The sequence below is a fragment of the Thamnophis sirtalis genome, unplaced genomic scaffold (assembly GCF_051295495.1).
Source record: "Thamnophis sirtalis isolate CommonGarterSnake01/CBP01778 unplaced genomic scaffold, rThaSir2_p1.2 scaffold_4, whole genome shotgun sequence".
NCBI lineage: Eukaryota > Metazoa > Chordata > Lepidosauria > Squamata > Natricidae > Thamnophis > Thamnophis sirtalis.
In genome coordinates, this window is record NW_028261384.1 from 9,867,462 (window position 1) to 9,889,659 (window position 22,198).

The 22,198-nt window shown below is 36.9% G+C and overlaps 1 protein-coding gene across 11 annotated transcripts in view; it reads right to left on the reverse strand.

The window, feature by feature from the left end:
- KMT2C (lysine methyltransferase 2C) overlaps positions 1–22,198 on the reverse strand; it is a 167,606-nt gene that overhangs the window by 128,373 nt on the left and 17,035 nt on the right. For 2 of the 11 annotated variants that reach the window (XM_087712463.1, XM_087712462.1), the window contains exon 1: positions 18,954–19,309. The exons of the other annotated variants lie outside the window; for them this stretch is intronic. The gene's annotated coding sequence lies outside the window, so the exon portion shown is untranslated. Of the gene's footprint in view, positions 1–18,953; positions 19,310–22,198 lie in introns of those variants that run through there. 11 annotated transcript variants of the gene reach the window in all.

Genomic DNA, 22,198 nt, shown 5'->3' on the forward strand with positions numbered 1-22,198 from the left:
GGCAAATAAACTACAGGTCATTCTCGACATACAACCATAACCAAGCCCAAAATTTCTGTTGCTAAGTGAGACCGTTGTCAAGTGGATTTTGCTCCATTTTGCAATCTTTCCTGCCATAGATATTAAGTGATGCAGTTGTTATGTTAGTAATATGGTTGTTATGGTTACTTCTTCATTGACTTTGCTTGTTAAAAGGTCTCAAAATGGGATCACATGACCCCAGGACATTGCAACATTCATAAATATGAGTCACTTGCCAAGTGTCTGAAATTTTATTACATGACCATGGGGATGCTACAATGGTCGTAAGTATGAAAAACAACCCTAAGTCACCTTTTTCAGTGTGGCTATGAACAGTTACTAAATGAACTATTGTAAATGGAAGTCTACCTGTACTTTACTAAAAGAATCTTGATCCTAAAGAGGGATCCCCCCTCCTTTAAACAGTAATGAGTAGATTTTTTTTACAGATCTCTCCATTCCAAACAAAACTGTGATCTAAACTAAGCATTATCTTTGGATCTTGGCCATATTTTAAACTTCAAAATAAGACTGTAACAATTGTACTTGATGAATAGAATATAAAGTCTTTGGGTCAATTATTAACAATACCAAGTTTAATCCAGCAATAGCACAACACCCAGTCACTTCTCAGAGAGGTGCAGCTACTGTATATAAATTTGATTAACAAATAAAATAAAAAAATACTGGAGACTGTAAGAAAAGTGGTGGGGAAAACTTCAAAATCAAAAGGGCAAATACAGAAAAGACACACAGATATGCATTCTATTATTTAAGCCAAGTAAGTTCCTTTGACATAATGTATTTAACAGCCAACCTTTTAAAAATATTCTGAGAGGTCCAGTAAACATGGCAAAAAAACGTTTTAGTGAATTGGTATCATCTTAATATCAAAGTGCAAATGCACATTTCTCACTATAGTTCCCTTCTTTTTAAATTTCACAACTTTTTATTTAGTTTGTATCATGTATTGTTAGTGGAGCGCAGTGACTCACGTGGTTGGGATGCTGGGCTGATTACTGGTTCTTGCCATGGGAGGGGATAAGCTCCCGTCACTTGCTCCAGCTCCTTTTGAACCAGCAAATCAAAAGCACGTGACTGCAAGTAGATAGATGGGTACCACTTCAGTGGGCAGTTTGAGATGATATGAAAGGAGCCCTCAACTGGGCATCCCTTGGGCAATAATGATGTTATCAGCTAATTCTTTCAGCCCAGAAGCACTTTAGTGCTCCCAATATGACTGCAGTATCATATATGAAACATACTCCAGAGGATAGGAATGAAAAAAAACTTAATTTGAATTTAATTTGCTTTTAATTTTAAGTAAAGTTTAATTAATTTTATTTCTCTAGGAAAATATTTAATGAATGTTCCCTTTTGTTGCATTTAAAATTACAAATGAATAAGAGTTTGGATTTCTCTATCGTCTATAGGCTTTTAGATTTAGAAAATGATGCTATTAAAGTGACTATTTGTTTTCAGTCTCTTCTAAGAATCCATAATACTAAATCTACATGACATGTAAAATGCTATTTGGGGAGAAAATAACACAAATATTTAAAGCTTATGCAGTACAGTATATAAATATTGTACAGTTTTATACCAGCATATTGAAATATGTTTCATAAGGCTTCTATCAATTTATTGAGAACAAAATTAAACTATCACGGTCTATTTGCACATGCTTTATGGTTCTGATGTGACCTTTTATATGTAATTTTTTTTCTCCTCTATCTTACTAGCTTTGTTCAGAGAAAAATTTTTATTACATAATCTGCAGCTAACATTTGTATGTTTTTGAAAAAAAAATTATGCAGCACTCTTATAAGAGAGTCTTGAGGACTTCGAAGTAAGATCCACTGCGTTCAGTACAATTTACCAAGGTAGATGTGATGCTTGCTTCACGGTCTGAGCACAGGTTCTAATGTAAATATGTTTTTCTTCTTTTAAGCAGTAGAGAAACTTGTGCAATACCAGTAGGTAGTTCCAGATCAATTGCAAGTTTTTTGCAATCATGAAAGATAATGAAATCATAAGAGAATATTAGGCTATTATTGTTGTGAACATTATTCAAGCTCAGGTAAATATTGCTATTTTAAGAATCAAATCAATAGACTGAACTTAATTTTTCCTGTAAACTTAAAAATCAATCTTGATTCAGAGAAAAGTGAAGTAAAGAAATTTGTATGCATATGAGAAGGAAGAAGATACTGCCCAAAAGTTACAACCAAGTCCTGTACCTCAGAGATAATATGAAAATATTCAGTCAAAATTATGAAGACCACACTGATCCCCCCCCCCTATTTTTCTACTTCCTCGCTGTAAAATTTTACATAATGGTTATAATTGGCAGGGGCAAAATTATATAGCAATTAGGGCATGACAGCAAAAGCAAACAAGTACTGAAAACGGGTTCACCACTTCTGGTAACAAGCAGGTAATTATCACAGCAGTTTGAAAGGGGCATAATCAAACCAAGTGACATCATTCCACCCACATAATAAATGTGAAATCCCTTTATGTCCAATGCAGCTTTTACACATATCTGGTAGCAGAGCCAGTCTACTTTCTATGTTTGACTCCGTTGACATATCCTTGAGTTAAGCTCAGAGAACTTTTCTGAAATCAATGTTTCAAATATAAAATAGACTTAATAGAAATATTTAACAATTTATATTTAATATTTGTATTAAATATTAAAATACTGTATTTCTTATCCTTTTTTATTCCACTAAAAGGTAGCTACAAGGATTTTAAAATAGCTGCTGATCATATTTTAATACTGATCCACTTCTTTTAATAAGCACTACATGAAAACAGTTCAATTGACTTTCCCCCACTTTTAGTGTCTGAGAGTACATTTATATCTAATACAGTGATGGGTTCCAGATCCCTTTCCAACCGGTATGGTTGGAACGGGCCTGGCGTCATCCACATGGACACGCGCAGTGTGCACACACACAGTGTGCACATGCATCTTACCCTCCAGCAACACCTCTGCGACATTCCAGCTGCTTGGCATAGCGTTACACAGGCGCTGTAAGTGCCGCGTGTGTGTGTGAAAGCGCCTAAGAGTTTAAAGACAGGTAAGGAGTGTGGGCAGGCGGGCCTGGTGCTTCGGCCCAGCGCTGGTACACCCGTACCAGGGCGTACCGCCTGCAACCCACCATTGATCTAATGAAAAAAAATTCCCAATCCTCTGAAGAATTGTTATATTATGGTGTATGGCTGCTAATTACAAAGGATTTTTCAGAAACCCTGTGAGATGTACTGTAATTATACAGTCCTTTTACAATTTTAAACACAAGAAGATCCTCCAATACCTATTCTGTATCCTGTTTCCATTATGGAATAAAGTTCCTATTCCCAGGTACTGCTGCTGACCAATTTTTGTTAAACTACAGTAAACAACAGTAGACAATCAAGATGCTAGTTTCATCCTAAAAGCTTCTTGTTAAATAGTCAAAAGAAGTTGGGGCTTATTTTATTTCAGTTTCTTTACTAGGTACTTGGAATAAGTCACAATTTACAATGCTGCTTAGGAACAAAAAGAACCAGTAAGTTCTATTTTAATCTTGGGCTTTGACTATTAGCCTAAGTAATTTATTCGAAATAAGAGCAAACTACTTGAAAACTTTCATCTGATATCATCAGATTCATTTAGTTTTGGCTTAGACTTCTTGACAAGAAAAAGATATCTGTTGCATTCATTTTGGTTTTCTATCCCCCTTCTTTAGAGAGCTTGCATTTTGTACATGTAATGACTTTTCTATTTCTCCTTTCCACTTCAGGGTTTCAGACCATATGAAATATGTAGGATTTTTTAGGTTGGTTTAATGTTTTTTTTAATAAAAGCTACTTTTATTAAAACCAATTTAAAATTATATTATTGAAAACTAAATAAATTATTAAGAAGTAATTTACAGTAATTTAGACCCTGCCTCTTGAATCAACTATAGGTAGTCTTTTACTTACGGCCAACTATGGGGGGCTCAGGAGTGTCACACCTCTGCTCTTGGAGCTTCACTAGTTACCAGTTTGCTTTGAGGTGTACATCTAGCTTGCTGGTTTTGACTTTCAGTAAGCTCTCAAAATGGATTTTTTTTCATCAGGTTTGGCAACAGGAAGCTCACACATTGGTTGCACCATGTATAACATTCTAGTTTCAATCCTCTCATGTACATGTTTTTATTTATGTTTATTTATTTAAGTGTTTTAGTGACTTTATAATATATTTTATTATTGTACACCCACCCAGAGTCACTTTCTGTGAGATGATTGACACATTTAAAGAATGAATGAAAAAGAGAAGGATTAATAGACAGGGGAAAAATGTGATTATAGTAAAGGCCTTGGAGGAGGCCAGATTTAATCCATTATCTATTAACTGCAAACTCCTAACGTTCTTTTTTGCCTGTCATTTAATCTTCATAGTATAAGAATCAATTGATACAGGATGTACGTAAATAAATGGAAATTACAACATATCCTTCAGTTAAAGTAAATCTCACTCCTGCTATAACTCACTCCTGCTATAACCTGAATAGCAATACTGAAAGGGAAAAACTCAGCCAGAACTTAAATATTGCAATTAAGGAGCAGATTATTAAGATTATTTATATCAAAGCAAATCAAATTTATTACAGCCATAATTGCCAGGTCCAAACGAAATATCGAAGAAGTATGACATTATTCTATACTGAATATATGCATAACAGAAAAACAATAAGAGTAAATCTAAACTAATTAAAAATAACAACATTAAAATACATTCAAAATGCTATTATAAGAGTTCTAAACTTAAATAATGGGGCAACATATAATGCAAACTGTAGTCCAAAACAGGGCAATTTGAGAGGTTATTTTTGAGTCATTGTCTGAAATAAATAACATTAAAGAGAAATCATGTTACCTACCTTGAAATTTCAAGACAAAACTACTTAATTGTCTAGAATCTTTTTATACATAATAGAGTATAATAGCACATGTCTTAGAGTTTCTATTAAAGCATCAAAAATGCATAGCAGTACCCCTAAAAAATCCCCCAAAAAATTCCTAAGGGAAAAGTATCCAACCTGGATTTAGTGAAGGACTTACAAAATTTCAAAATTGTTAGTAGCGATAAATAAGAAACTGAAAAGATTTCTTTTGGAAGCAAGTGATAAATATTGGGGAGTGACCCCTTATCTATGCTTGTTTGGAGATCTACATACTAAATTCACTGCTTAAGGGAAGTTCTAGCATTATCAAAACCTAGTAAGGCCAGACTTTCAATAGAGAAGCCCAGCAATTGTTAGTTAGTTTAAAAAATGATTTCTTAATACTAAAGGGGCCAAACTATGGGAAATAGAATTAACTTTATCTAGAATATAAAAGGAAGAAATTTTGCTCTAACATCCTAAGAAACTATACCTGCTTCTACCACATAGGATGGCACTTTTAATATTTTTGGAATCATTGTTATGGTGCCAATAAACTAACTTTAGAATGATTTCAATAATATTACGTTTTGCAAAGGAGTGAATTTGGAAGCCATAAAGAAGCAGAGGGATTATCTTAATTTAAAAGACATTGAAAGTTGCAGGAATATAATGTAATAAGGTCCTCTATTTATGACAATCGAGCCCAAAATGTATGTGGCTAAGTCAGAATTTTTTTTAAATGAGTTTTGCTCCATTTTACGACTTTACTTGTCACATATGTTAACTGAATCACTGCAGTAAAATGTGACTCCTCATGTTGTGGTGGTTTCTCTCAGTTGTTCCCTCTCCATCGTTCTTCTTGACTCTTCCAACAGTCATGCAGTAATGTCAGTCAATGTTAGTTCATTTCGGGTTAGAACTTCAAGAGAAGATACAAAAACATCATAACTCTCATCTAGTGAGGAGAGTATGATATAAACTTGATGTAGCTCAGAAAAAAATAGTTCTTTTTCATATAGCTCCTGGAAAACCCCTTTAAATGAGCTAACATATCTCCACCTTTCAGAAGACGTGCCCTAAACAGTTTGCGTGTAAGATTTATGTGTGCACCTATAATGTCACGTACATAAATCCTCTTCAAATTCTCCCAGCATCTTGCAGCAGAATTTTCTCCACGAATATGAACTAATTGTTGGTCATTCAGTGTCAGATCAATAATACACAATGCCTGTCTGTTAGATGCTGGGCTGATCTGGAAACTGGCTGTTAGAAAGTGCCCTGAGCTATTGCAAGTTTTGCAACTGCTAGCAAACTTTGAGTTCTGAAATGATTATATGATATTGGACTATGTTATTTGGATTATTCCTTAACTGAAAGACATTGATGACTGACTGTCTTATCCGTGTATGACTTGGACTGTTTGATGGACTCTGATACCTCTATTTCCACGAAAGTAAAAGCCTATTTAAACTGCAGTGTCTCTGTATGCTGGTCTGTGTGTTCTCCAACACAGCTCTCACAACGTTTCTCTGAACGCACTCGCTCTCCCAACGGGGAGCTTATGGGCCCAGGTTATATCAGACATAGCTAAAAGAGAGTTGGTGTTGATACGCAATACCGCATACAAACAGCTGTTTAGTTAGTGATTGTTAATATCCTGGAACAGATGGCGAGTGACCCATCAACAAGCCTATTGATGATAACCTGGTTGGATGGAACAAACTATGTTTCCTGGTCTATGAAATGCAGTCTACTCCTGTGTAGGAAAGATTTATGGGCTGCTGTACAGAATCCACCGGATGTAACTGCTTGTGGTTTCTCTCTCTGTTGTTCCCTCTCCATCCTTCTTCTTGACTCTTCCAACAGTCGTGCAGTAATATCAGTCAATGTTCGTTCATTTCAGGTTAGGACTTCAAGAGAAGATACAAAAACATCATAACTCTCATCCAGTGAGGAGAGTATGATATAAATTTGATGTAGTTCAGAAAAAATTAGTTCTTTTTCATGTAGCTCTTAGCCGGGGGAAGGTGTTCAACTATCTCTGGAAGCGCCCCCACCCAGGACCCCAGGGGCCCCTGCCGGTGCTCCCGATTTCTTTTCTGCCACAATACCCTGCTTGATGGCTTCTGCTATAATGTCTTGGAATCCAGATGCCATGGTGGACATGGCGGGTGAAGGATACATGGCAGGCATGGGGGTCAACTGTCCCTCTGGGCGAAGGCTGGCCGCAGTCAGGGTGAAGATGGCCTCCGCACTCCTGCTTCACGAGTGTGGCCCAGTGTTGCCCCAAAGCCCAGATGTGTTAATAGGTAACATCAGGCTAAATGGGCCCTGGCTCATCTCTAGCTGCAGTGGAGGCAGTGGTCTAGGTCGAGCAGACACTGCTGTACCCTTATCAGGGCAGTGCTGTGAACACCCTGGCTTCTCCAGGTGTTTGGTCTTAATGGCCGACTTTGAGGCATTCTTGGCCTTTGAGCTCTTACTGGTTGCTTTGGAGCTGTTATTGTTGGCCTTTGTCCCCGTGGACCTCTGGGATGTAGCTGGTCTGGGAGGGGAAAGGGGAGCCTGCACTAACGTAAGTAGGCCTGGGCCAGTCTCCATTGTGCCCTTCCCGGCCTCTGAGGAGAGCTCAGGCACGCTGCCATTGGCCATGTTGCCTGTCAGAAGCATGCGGGGGAGAAAATGGCATCCATGACTCCGTTTCTCCCAGCTCTGCCCACTCCCAAAATAGTGTTGGTGCCTTTTATCTGGTAGTCCTGGGCCTCGCAGACAGATGCTGTGTTTGCTGGTAAGACGCCCACATCTCTGGTAATTAGCGGCCTTAGACGGGCTGTTAGCAGCCCTCCTGGGGAGTTTTCTGTGGCCGTGGTGTGCTCCATCTCTTTAAGGTGGACGGAAGCTGATTGGGCGGTCAGTGCTTGTTTGACCGGTGCTCAGTGCCTCCAAGCCACTGCGCTGCGGGGCTCTCCCAGTGCCACCGAGGCCTGCAATTGCACTCAAATTGCTGTCTGACTTCTCAACCCTGCAGCAAGGCAGAACAGACCCTGCCGTCAGAATTGCACAACAGCTGTCAAATGTTCAGTGCCTCTCACTGGCTCTCGATCGCATGGTTTGAACACTGGGGGTGAAAGGGATATCCCTCACCAAGATCAAAAGAGAGCGCGTGGGCCTGTGGGCAGCAGCCCTGTGGCCTATGACATCTGGGGCCCTCTGAGGTCGGTTTGAGAACGTACTCACAGCCAATTCAAGTAAGGTGATTGAATTAGAGCTTCAGGAGGAAAATCAGATATGTCGAATTAACTGCAACTCAGCAAAAAACTAGAGAGAGTAACGGATCACACGACCGTCCCAGAGTGGACTGAGTCGAAAGCTGGGGGGAGCCACTCACAAGGGCAAGTTATATAGGATATTAATTAATTAGTAATCAGACTCAGTCCAATCAGAGCACGGACGCTGTCAACCCATGCATGGATGCTATCTCCACCTTATTGAGAACAGCAATTTCTACACACTAACACAGCAACATTCAATTCCTTGGCAAGCAGGGGTATGTAATTGGTTTTATTTTGTTCTGTTTGTGTCAAAGACATATTTAGGGAGAAAACTAAGCAACCCTTGAAGCTATTCTAAAAATTCGTTTCACATTTTAAACAGATACATTTTAAAGATACTGTATTTCAGCTACACAGTGATCCAAAATATATCTCCAATCAACCGTAAAGGACTTGAAGGGGCCTACATAGTCGCAATTAATTACATGCCATCATACTTGAATATAAGTCAAATATATGGGAGGACACTAAACATACATCACATACAGGGAAACCCAAAAATATGTAGACCCAGAAGAATTCTGTAAGAAAAGTAGGAGAGTGGGGGAACACCCAGATTTTTTAACCTTGTATCATTTCAAGATAACTTCAACTTCTTCTCATTTTGGTTCCCACTGAAAGGTATTGTTTGATTAAGGATATCTACATTTTTATTTATAAATTCAATATACAAAAATCTATGATTTCTAAATTCTCCATGGGTAGTAGGAATTACCTATTTGGTTAACAACACCTGGATACACTATTCAATTGGCATACTTATAAATCATTCACTTAACTCTGTTTTCCTTTTTTTTTCTCACTTCAAATTTTAAAATGAGAATTCTATCTTTCTGGAAACATAATTACTGAGAGCTAATTCACACAGTTTTGAAAGCAAACTGAAGTACACATTAGAGTGAAGAGGTTACCTCTCAAGAACTGATTTTCAGGTTTTTTTTAAACACAAGCTAAGATTTTAACGAACTACTCCAGTGGAAGTTAACTTATTCCTTTTAGTGTGGTTTGAGTTCAAATATTTTTTTAATAATATTTATTGTTCTTGAAATAAAAAATGAAAACACATAAATACATTGATAAGAAAAATACATAATGTGCTCTAAACAAGTAAAAAAACAGAAATATAAAAGAAATATAAAGTATAATATGTTGTTATAATAAACAGTTGCAAACCTATATGGAATTATGTAATGAAAATTTATGTAAATATACCCTAATACTCAAACCTATTGCATTTTGTGTAAATCAATCTTTTATTGACAACGAAATGCATAGGTACAGTATAGGTGGTACCTTGCTCAACAGTAGTAACTGTGAAAGGGATCTTGGAGTCCTAGTGGACAACCATTTAAATAGGAGCCAGCAGTGTGCAGCAGCTGCCAAAAAAGCCAATAACAGTTCTAGGCTGCATCAACAGAGGGATAGAATCAAAGATCATGTGAAGTGTTAATACCACTTTATAATGTCTTGGTAAGGCCACACTTGGAATACTGCATTCAGTTTTGGTCGCGACGATGTAGAAAAGATGTGGAGACTCTGGAAAGAGTGCAGAGAAGATCAACAAAGATGATTAGGGGACTGGAGACCAAAACATATGAAGAACGGTTGCAGGAACTGGGTATGTCTAGTTTAAGAGAAAGAAGGACTAGGGGAGAAATGATAGCCGTGTTCCAATATCTCAGGGGTTGCCACAAAGAAGAGGGAGTCAAACTATTTTCCAAGGCACCTGAGGGTAGAACAAGAAGCCATGGGTGGAAACTAATCAAGGAGAGAAGTAACTTAGAACTGAGGAGAAATTTCCTGACAGTTAGAACAATTAATCAGTGGAACAGCTTGCCTCCAGAAGTTGTGAATGCCCCAACACTGGAAGTCTTTAAGAGGATGTTGGATAGCCATTTGTCTGAAATGGTATAGGGTTTCCTGCCTAGACAGGGGATTGGACTGGAAGACCTCCAAGGTCCCTTCCAACTCTGTATTGTATTTGTATTATTTGTTTTGTATTGTATTGTATTGTATTGTATTATAGTGTATTGTATTGTATTTCATTATAGTTATCCATACAAAGTCTACCCACTCATGAACAGCATGTGTAATCAACTCTTCAATCTATTGAGTAAATGGGGCCATACATTTATTTTTGCAATCAGTCTTTTAGTTATAGTAAGGGAATGGAGAATCTGGTATAGGTTCAGTTATGACAAATTTTGAATTAACTGTGGGACAAACAAACAAAAAAGGATAATAACTGTTTTGATAAACATAAATGGAACTAGATAATGCCGGAAACTCTAATGCTGATTTATACTGTGTAACAGTACTCATTACAATCATTTATATAAACTAAAAAGCTAATGAATTTATTATTACAAATACTTTAAGAGCCAAGGTGGCGCAGTGGTTAAATGCAGCACTGCAGGCTACTGCTAGATCAGCAGGTCAGCGGTTCAAATCTCACCGGCTCAGGGTTGACTCAGCCTTCCATCCTTCCGAGGTGGGTAAAATGAGGACCCAGATTGTTGGGGGCAATATGCTGACTCTCTGTAAACCGCTTAGAGAGGCCTGAAAGGCCTATGAAGCGGTATATAAGTCTACTGCTATTGCTATTGCTATTGCTATTACTTGTGTAGTCTAAAAACCATTAAAGTTTTGGAGTCTTTCAAAGTTACACTTCATTGGCTATTTAACCTAGGAATTGTAACATGTTAAATTAGTATAATATACGGTTTGTCCAAATGAAGATTATGTGCCAGTATGAAATTATCTTTGGATCTCTCTGAAAAAACTGAGAATATGTCTATTCAAATGTATCCTTGCTCACTTAAGTTGACTATTATAGATACTGGAAGAGTTGCTGACATGAGATATCGAACAATGTTCCAGTCTTTATATACATATGGGTTTGCATACTTCCTTTCAAATTATTTCCAATTTGAAATTGTTACCTTATTTTTAAAAAAGTTCTGCAAGATTTTATCGGGTTTTATTTCTTTTACCATTTGAGACAACATATTATGACAGAACAATACAAGTTAATAAAACATATTCTCCAGTCTCAGAATTATTTTCTCCTGAAGAATTTTTCATTTACTATCTTGAAGACATTCACCATAGTCCTTGACTTATGACAATTTTAGCCCAGAATTTCTGTTGCTGAGATAGTTGTTAAGTGAGTTTTGCCCCATTTTACGACCTTTCTTGCCACAATTGTTAAGGGGATCACTGCAGTTAAATTAGTAAGACAGCAATTAACTGAATCTGGCTTCCCCATTGTATGAAGTTCCCAGAAGATGACCTAATTAATTTATGAGCCTCGAGACAAAGTTCAAAAGAAATCCATTCATTTATTAGGATCAACATTCTGGCATGTTCTTCTGCGGAGCCGAAACTGACCTCTGCTTAATTGCATTTGAACTTTAACCCTGTGTCCCCTCCCCTCTGTCTGGGTCATAAATCACATTCACCAACAAGGTTGTAGAAATATGAGATCTGACTCTAGCCGAAGGTATGCATGGAATCCTCCCTCCAGTGCCAACCTGATAATAGTCATGGCAATGCTTTACAAGTTGACACATTGACTTTGCTTGTCAGAAAGTTGCAAAAGATGATCACATGACCCTGGGACTCTGCAACAATTATAAATAGAAGCCAATTGCTTACATCTGAATTTTTAATCACATGACCATGGGGATGCTGCAAATGGTTATAAGTGTGAAAAACACGGGAAAGTCACCTTTTTCAGTGTCGTAATTTCAAACACTCACTAAACAAACTGTTGCATGTTGGGGACTACCTGTGTAGACCCTACTTATTCCCAAATAATATCTCTGTGCTGAATATGATTAACTAATATGTTAATCAAGTCTGTGTTTAGAAAATACAGAATTTTCCATTGGGAGATCCCTACTTAGTCTTTAAATTTTTTCTAGTACAAAGACATTTCAAGTCAGTTTAAAAAAGAAGTATCTGGGATCTTTATAAGCTTCTATCTTCATCCAACAGATTCCGCCCCACAATACCACTGAAATAGATTCCTTAAAAGCACAGCTAACAAGAAAACTCCATAGGGTGTTAAATTAAGCATTTCACAAAAACATGAGCTCTAAAATTCTGGTTTTTTTTCTGGAGGCCCATATACAATGTAGAGAAGAGTTTGATTAATATGAGATCATGGAGAGAGAAGAGGTCTACAAGATCATCTACGACAATAGATTAAAATAAAAGTAAAATTCAGGAAAAGTATTGGTTAGAAACAACTGACATGGAGTGAATTTGGGGGAAAAACTAACAATGTGAGAAAATAAATATCACACATACATTTAAAAGAAATTTCTTCATAGAGGAAGATATAGTCGTTCTTGGGCCACATTACCATATACAGTACATTCCAATGCAACAAATAATCAATAACTAGAACACATGGACATAAAACAGTGCAACGTGTAAAGACACATGGGTTTATTTGCATTTTGACATGCAGTCTTGTATGGCCATTTTGATTTGTAAACCATGTGGCTTACTCACACTCACTCTCTCTCCATCCAGCCCATCTCGTGCTCATTTTTTCTCTGCTTTAAATGACTAAAGATACATGTAGAATCGAAAGAAACTGTTGTACACTCAGTTAAACTATTTGACCAAGTAACCAATATTGCCTACATTGTGATATATTTGATCATATACAAATATACAACAACAGGACATGAAAGGAGCTCCCTCGGGTGTCCCCTAGGCAACAGTGATGTCAGCAGCTAATCCTTCAGCCCGGAAGTGCCTTGGTAGTTGCTTCCGACATGAATGCAGAAGCATATACAATATTGTATATTGTATATACAGAATACAATACACAGAAAGAACCAAGCACAAATATCTTTTGTATATACTTGACTATCCTAACTGGAAGTTAGATTTATCACAAAGGTCACTGTTAGATTTTACACCAGAGTTTACACCCTTCAGACACTTAAACCCTATTATTCAATACCTAGTCTACTATAGTTTAAGTCTCTCAGAATTAATTTTACTCGCTAAGCATTCTCCTTCTACCCTCCCAAGAGAGTTAGCTGGTCTCTTCATAGTCTTGAAAAGCAATTATATTTATGTAATATCTCCAACCTGAGATATATCATGGCTTACAGATGTACTTTAAAGTAGGTATATCCAGTCCATGGCCCTGGATAACTAATAATGTAGCTCCACAAGATTATAAAACTTTTAACATTATTTTGTTTGTGTGTGTGTGTGTGCATTTATACACACTATATTATATATTTTATATGTGGCTCAGGACAATTCCTCTTACTCAATGCAGCCTAGCCAAGCCAAAAGTTTGAATGCCTACTTCAGAGTGTAGGAGGAACACAAAAATAGCACCTGCTGATACATCTTCAAGCAGCTATGATTTTCTCACGATTGCATCGCTGTTTTATGGTGTTGCCAACAGGTAGTATGTTTGCACTCTCATGAGCTTTGAAACACCTTTTGGAGTTCTAAGCATTTCACATCCTGAAAAAATTAGCAATACCTTTGACATTCAAAAGGCATGCTTTCATCAAACTATGCTACTCTTCCTTGCATTTGTACGTGTAGAAAAAACAATTAGTCATAGCTATGGTTTTACTGTACACAATGTCATTTCTTGATTCCCTCAACTTCCTAATGTGTCTTATGAAACTACTATTTTTAATTGAGACAAACATTCTTACAATGAAACTTCATTATTTTTGTTTCTATTCCTCAAAGAAGATCCAAAGTCATATGAAATCTCTGGTAACTAAATGATTCCACGTTTATTTACTTTAAACAATGATACATTTATTTATTTGTGCAATGATTTTTAGACTGCCAATTTCCAAGGGCACTTTATAATACTAATCTATAAAAACAACAGAGATTGTTCTCTGCAATTGCAAAGTAACTAGGCAGGCAGTCCAAATTATCTGTCTTAACAGGCAAAAGACCAATTTACATATCACCTAATCAAAAGGGCAGTTTCTAGAATGAAAAATCAAACTGCAATATTAAACTTTCAAAATATATCTTTCTTTATAATAGTTAACAATTAAGCAGATGTTTTTACAGCAATGTCTGCAATTGATACATACCTGGAAATAACAAGCTAGGTATTTTATTTCTATTAACATTTTCATCATAGGCTTTTACAGATCCTTCCTTTCTTTCTTCTATGAAGATCTTATGGAAGATTTTCTTCATAAAAATCCAGTAATGGTTAACAAATGCCTGCCCACTTAAAACTTTGTCTAACAGTTTTGACTTTTTTGAACAATAAGAATGCCTGATTTCATAGCATAGATATTTAATTGAATCACAACTATTTTGTCAGTGCACCACAAATCCTGTTAGCTCACACGTGATTTATGAAACACCTGCAATTTTAAACCTCACTAGTGAAATTTCACCTAAGCAGTGCCAAGATTTTTATTACAATTTCTCTAATTCTGCTGTCAAGCTTTATATTAGAGAAGAACAATCTCTTCTGACAATTTTCCAAACTCAGGGCTGTCTGCTTGTCAAATGTTTCCAGTCAACTGTCATTTTCATATTGCCCTAGGTATAGTTGATATCTCAAAAATAATCTGCAAATCTCTATTAATGAATGTTTTCATAAAAAGCATTCTGTGCCATTCTGTAGGTAGCAGGTGCTATAAATGTAATGTCTATTTTGAATTTTATAGTCATTTTACTTTCACAATTTTTTCTTTTAACTGCAAGTTCCTCTGAGTAGAGAATGGTTGCAGCTGTTTGGAAAAAATCCAGAACATAAAATGTCAAACTGGCATCGATGGTAACATTTTTCATTCTGCAAACCAGTAATATAGGAGAAGAATGAGCACTAAAATATGAACAAGCAATAACTAATTTTCCAACAGGGGTGGGTTTGATATATAAATTGATATTCAGTGTATATATCATTTAGTTTTGATTTAGACTTTTGTGGGAACACATTAGTTATATTAATGTGTTCCCACAAAAGTCTAAGCCAAAACTAAATGAATATTACTTAGTATAATGTGTAAGTTCTATGTTTTTTCTGTAGACCAGAACAATGCAACTTATTAGAATAAAATAAGCCCATTTGCTTGTGATTGGCTATTCACCCACTGAACCTATATTCACAAAGTACCTTTCTTAAATATTAATTAAATATTAAATTAAAAAAAATCTTAGGAAGATTTTACTTCTATCAAATAGTATTACTATAGCATATTATTCTTAAAATCTTGCCCTTAATTACCTAACATCTTCCAAACTCCAACGTTTTCTCTTTACCTTATTGAATACATAATTGTGTGACAAAATATCTGTAAATACCGTATTTTTCGGAGTATAAGACGCACCAAGGTTTTGAAGAGGCAAATTTTTAAAAAAGTAGGTAGGTAGATAGAGGGAGGAAAAAAAAAGAGACATACAGTAGGTACGTAGGGAGAGAGTGTGTGTAGAGGGATAGAGAGAGAGAAATAGAGAGAAATACACTACATAGGTAGAGAGGGAGGGAGTAGGTACGTACATAGGTAGATAGAGGGATATATAGAGAGAGAAATACAGTAGACAGGTAGGGAGATAGAGAGTATGTGTAGGTATGTAGGTAGGTAGAGGGATAGAGAGAAATGAAAGAGAGAGAAATATAGTAGATAGATAGGGAGAGAGAGTGTAGGTAGGATGGTAGGTAGAGAAATATAGAGAAATACAGAGGGATAGAGAGAAATATAGTAGGTAGGTAGGGAGAGAGAGAGGGAGAAATACAGTAGATAGGTAGGGAGAGAGTGTGTGTGTGAAGGGAGGTAAGTAGGTAGAGGGATAGAGAGAGAGAGAGAAATAGAAAGAAATAGAAATATAGTAGATAGGTAGGGAGAAAGAGTGAGTAGATAGATAGGTAGATAGAGGGACAGAAAGAGAGAGAATTACAGTAGGTAGGTAGAGGGAGTGTGTGTGAAGGGAGGTAAGTAGGTAGAGGGATAGAGAGAGAAAAATAGAAAGAAAGAGAGAGAAATACAGTAGATAGGTAGGGAGAAAGAGTGAGTAGATAGGTAGGTAGGTAGATAGAGGGATAGAGAGAGAGAGAAATATAGTAGGTAGGTAGGGAGAGAGAGATAGGTAGGTAGATGTTTCCAGGTGTATTTATCCATGTGCTGGAGAAGGAAATTGCTGACAAACCTTAAGACTTTGTTTCTGCTGGCACAGCAGTTAATCAATGTAATTCTCTTCAATCAGTTAAAGAGCTTTCCGAAAGGGAAAAAAAAAGTTTTTGCACTCTGCAAACCTCCGAAAAACAGCCCATTTTTCACAAAAACAGGCCTGTTTTTTGTAAAAAAAAAAATTGCATGCATAGCCTTATGAAGGGTTATAGAATGCTGCTGGGGGGGCAAAAAAACGGCCCATTTTTTGCTCATTTCTGCCCTCCCCAGTCCCCAGGAGCTCTCTGAAAGCCTTCATAAGGCTGTGCATGGCCATTTTGGTGAAGGGGACGGAGCTTCGGGAGGCAAAAAATGCTGTATTCGATGTATAAGACCCACCCAGATTTTCAGCCTCTCTTTTGAGGAAAAAAGGTGTGTCTTATACTCCAAAAATACGGTAGCTATATTTACAATAAGTCTCAAGGGACCTGGTGGTTCAGTGGCTAAGACTCTGAGCTTGTCGATCAGAAAGGTCAGCAGTTCAGCAGTTCGAATCCCTAGCGCGGCATAATGAAGTGAGCTCCCGTTACTTGTCCCAGCTTCTGCCAACCTAGCAGTTCAAAAGCATGTAAAAATGCAAGTAGAAAAATAGGAACCACCTTTGGTGGGAAGGTAATAGTGATTCGTGTGCCTTTGGCATTTAGTCATGCCAGTCACATGACCATGGAGATATCTTCGGCTTTAAAACGGAGATGAGCACGCCCCCTAGAGTTGAGAATGATTAGCACATATGTGCGAAGGGAACTTTTACCTTACAATAAGTGTACAGTAAATCCAAAAGAAAATGTGATACAATGCCAAGGTAATGTCATATACTTTTTTTTCTTAAAGAAAATTAAATAGCAATGAATTAGTCACTTAGAAAGAAAATCTAGCTAATAGTACCTACAATTTAAACTACAAAAGAATGATGCCATATTGACTTTCTGTAATGGTTAAAGATTAAAGTTTTTTTGTAAACTCATAAACTACTACATTTCCACTGTTACACAGTATAAAACCAAAATAAAAGCAACACCAGTAAGTCTAAAGGAAAAAACAGTATTTGAAACTCATACTTTAAAGAATAAACTGACTAGATGTCAAGATAATGTCATTTCTTCAATTCCTGTTCTATAATCTGGAAATAAATTCTGCTGAATAGCATGGTACTGAGTTCTGAAAATAAAGTGTAGAATTATAATATAAAAAACAATCAATAATAAACTGTATCTAGTTCGTTAGTTACAATTTTTTTATTCTTCGTAAAAATGACTGTGTAAACAGAACCACTAATACTGCACTTTTTTTCTACAGGAAGTTGGCAAATATAAACACAGGAAGTTTCTATGTGCCAAGCTGAAAACAGAAAATATCACCCGATACTAAATATTTTGCATAGATTATACTTTAAAAAATCACTGAGCTGTGATACCAAAATTTTAAAGAAAACTAAATCATCTTGAGCTGCTGTATTAAAGTTATGTAGCAAGTGTTTCAGCACCATTAGGAAACTATTATATAACACACTTTAGCAGGACATCAATACAGCTGTAATAACCACTGCTGATTGAATAGTATCTATATCCATTTAAAAAGTATTGTAGCCCACTTTTTATTATTATAATCCATCTTATTTTGCATTAAAATAATATAATGAATATTTACTTAGACAAGTGCAAAATCTAATAAACATTTTCATTTAGGCACATATTTTTTTTCACCTTTTTCCAAACTGTACCGCAGTAATAAAATATTTTGCCTTGCAACAGTCACAGAGATCCACCTGTTTCAATATAATTCAAGTGGGGAGAATCATATTGGAGAAATTCAAAAATATCTAAAAAATATTCAAAAATATCAAAAATCAAACAAAATTAATAGGCTTAAGCTATACTGACATGTCAACATGTTTATCAAAATATGTGTTATCTTTTAAAGGACTTGCAATGAACAGTGTAATAAAGTTACTGGAGAAATTAGCTGAGCACATATGCTAAAGTAACCGAATTTGTATTACACAGTTGGATGGAATTTTCCTTTTCCTGACTATAAAGTACACAGAAACAAAAGTTGCATAACCAATTTTTTCAGGGATGACCTATTCCTAAAGAAAGCTTGTCATAATTTTAAAATGGCTTCGACCCCTATCAGGCAAGATTGATGAACCACATAAAAAACTTTTTTCAGTATTCCAGATATGCGGACAACTGACTTTCTTGACATTTTTTCTTTTCACTTGAAGGAATTCACTAAAGAATGCTGAACGGATACAGTTGTCACTATTCCCACGATCAGCAAAGACAACGTGTAACAGCTTGGCAATATCGAAGGTTTGATCTAATCCTCCAGGTAACTTTCCAGGACAGGGTGGATCCTACTGGAATTCTTTCATTTAAAAACTACCACGGTATCCAGGGCACTGTGACACGGCCTGCCATACAGAGCCCGAGGCTCCTGTCATATTCAGCCCTCCAATACAAAGAAGTTAACGACAGGATACTCACCGACGTTCAATTCTGTCTGCCTAACATTATGCACAGCCTGGATCCTCTCACCAAAACGCTCTGGAAGAACAAAGAGGCTGGCACCCGTGCCCAAAGCTAACAATCCGACAGAAGTTATTTTACATGTTAGAATCCAAGCTCGGCGTCGTACGGAGAAAAACAAATTACTCCGTACTCCATCAGATCAGCCATATTACTCTTCCAAATCAAGCAGCACTCCACTTCTCCGGCTACTTCGCTAGCAGCTCCTCTGCCGGCGCTGCTCTGTCTCGCTAAAACCGGGGCTGACCGGGGAAGCGGTCGGCAAGCCCCCGGACCGCCTCCGAACTTTGACTCTTACGGCGCCCCCCCACCACCACTGACTAAAGCTGTCGGATGAGGAGGAAGAGGGGGAGGAGGAAGAGGAGGAGAAAAGGGGGGAGAGATGAGAGAGAGAGTGGGGGGGAGGAGAGAATGGGGAAAGTAGATCCGACTCTTCCGAGCAATGCAAAAGCATGGACTGGATTCCTTCAAGGAGCCGGAACAGCCAGCCAGTCAGTCTCAAAGACATTTTCGGCCTCTGCCTTAACTCTTTACCGGCCGGTTGAAAGCCTGCGGAGAAGCCGCCTGGCCTTACATTAGCCAATCATTTCCACGAAGGCTGCCTCAGCTATAGCGGAAGAGAAACGTAGGAAGGCATCAAAAAGAGGATGGGACGTCCTGGATGCGCCTCTGGCTGCAACGACGGAAAGTCTGCTAATCATCTCACCCTTGGGAAGGAAACGTCTCCTCGGTTCCAATGCATTCCGACGGCAAATTGTTCTGTAAAGGTGTGTTTTTGTAAATTATCGTGCAGGGAGGCAAGAAGGAATTTATTTTCCTTTCCTGGGCAACTACCCCTCTAAGAAAATAAAACATTTTCAACATCTGGCATCCCTTATGTACAGCATAGGTTATTTCAACATAAAGCTGCACAGAGTTTTAAACTAAACAGTTTCCATTCAACCATATACTCCACACATTGGTACCATTCACTTGTTTTTTTGTTGCTTTTCCATCCCCTTCACTAGCTTTGGCCAAAACAACGTGCAGCTGAACAGAAACAAAGGAAGCATTATGTAACTTATTTTACTTTCTCTGAGTTTGTCCTCTAAAAATAACAGTCCTCACCCAAACATCTTTAAAAACTAACCAATTTCCCCCCTTAGGCCACAAACTAAACTGGGAGCTTTTCTTTTCCCGTGCTACAAAAGTCATTCCTATTTGGAAAAAAAATATTTCTCATATGCTATCTTGAACTATCTTCCAAATTAGAAAACTCTTCCCTGTTTTTTTCTTCTTAAATGTGAAGCTACATTATCACCCAAAAATCTTAATTGGTTCTCCTCCCCACATCCACGACTTAATATAAATACAACTATATGTCTCATATTTTCTCCCACCCAATTCGATACAACCATTTACATAGTCATTTTGAAATAAGTTTCTTTTTAGGAATTGAACAGTATATACATTGCAGGAACAAATAATGCAAATAAAATAGGTGGGAATTGTGTAACAAAAATGAATATATTCAGACTGAAATATGTGTTAGACATGCCAATCCCACAGAAATAGCAGGTAAAATTTTCTGTACTGCCTATATACAAAGTTTGTGTGACAATTTTCATACTGTCACTGCTACTTATATTTACACTGTTTGTTCAATGTGACACTATGCCAAAACATGTTTAAAGAGAAAAAAAGATGAGCAACTGCTGAGTAATTGACACCATCCCATATCGTGCACTGGTACCATATTCTAATTTGGCTCATGACATGAAGGTCACAATCTGGTGTTGTTTTATTACACTTGTACAACTGTCATCGAACTCAATTTTAAAAGTTATTACTAGAACAACAATCCAAAGAACCAGTAGATCTGAATAAATCAAACATGTTTACGTTAAAAAGCAGGAGTCTGAAAGAAGAATACTAAAAAATAATGAATAAAATTAAAAATTGTTAAAATATTCTGCTATTAATATTTCAAAATTGTGTCAATGTCTCAAATATCATTTAAAGTTCATTTAATTCTAGCATTGTCAATTCTAGCATTGACTCTAAATGAATTTTAGGTCTAGGACTACAAAACTAGATGCAAGGAGACTAGTAAGACAAAGCAGAATGATTTTCAAAAAGAAATAAGGGGAAGAAAAAATTAAAAAGAAAACGTCAGAGATTAAAAAATGGAATTGGTATAGCCAACAACTTCTAAATCCCACAGTCAGAGGTGCGCTCCTACTGGTTCGGACCGGTTCGGCCAAACCGGTAGTGGTTTGGCGACCAGGGTCGCTGGAACTGGCAGCGACCCAGCCCTACCATGCCCCCGAACCAGTTTTCCTTCGGAGCCACCATCTTGATTTCGAGTTCTGTGCAAATGCGCACAGACGCGTAGCATGCGTCTGGTGTACGCAAACTTTTTGCGCGCACCAAATTGGCAGTAATGCTGGGAGCAACCCACTCCTGCCCACAGTGATGTCTATAGAACACAGTATAAGCTTCAGACTTTAAAACAAGATTTCCCTGAGCAAGTTGAAAACATTTTTGGACATTCATATATTTTTACTTTTAAGATGAGAAACTGACAAGGATTCAGAGCAAACACAACCGGATATTACTCTTGGTAATATTAGTCTTGCTTGTATACTGAATAGAGCTCTTCATATTATAGTAGTGTAGTAAAGAACAAGGTTGAGATTGTAAAGGTTGTAATTGTGAAAGCTTTGAGATTTTAATGAAAACGGTTAATCTGAAAAGATGGTTCCAGACTTGATCTGATTCTTGTTACCATAAACTAACACAGCTGTATACAGCTTCCAATCTAGTTGATCCAATCTCTGTATAGGTAGTGACATAGCTGGTAACTGTAATTTCACACTATTGCTGTAAAAATTAACTCTGACTACCATAAAAGGGGAGATCACAATGTTAATTATGAAACAACAGAAAACCCAACAAATATTTCCAAAATCTTTCCTAGTTGGATGAGGCAAGGATGTATTTCTTACATATATTATCCCATTTTGGGGGTCCTGCAGCAATTTCAATGGCAATCCTGAACAGGGAAATAGGGACGAATGTTGATCTTTTTAAAAACAACTTATTCGTGATCAGAAACCCTATTTAGGAAAAATTAGTATCATATCACAGTCTAAAACAACTTTCAGCAGCAGCTTATGCGATATAAACAACTGAAAATATTCAAATTGCATTTTTATACAGTA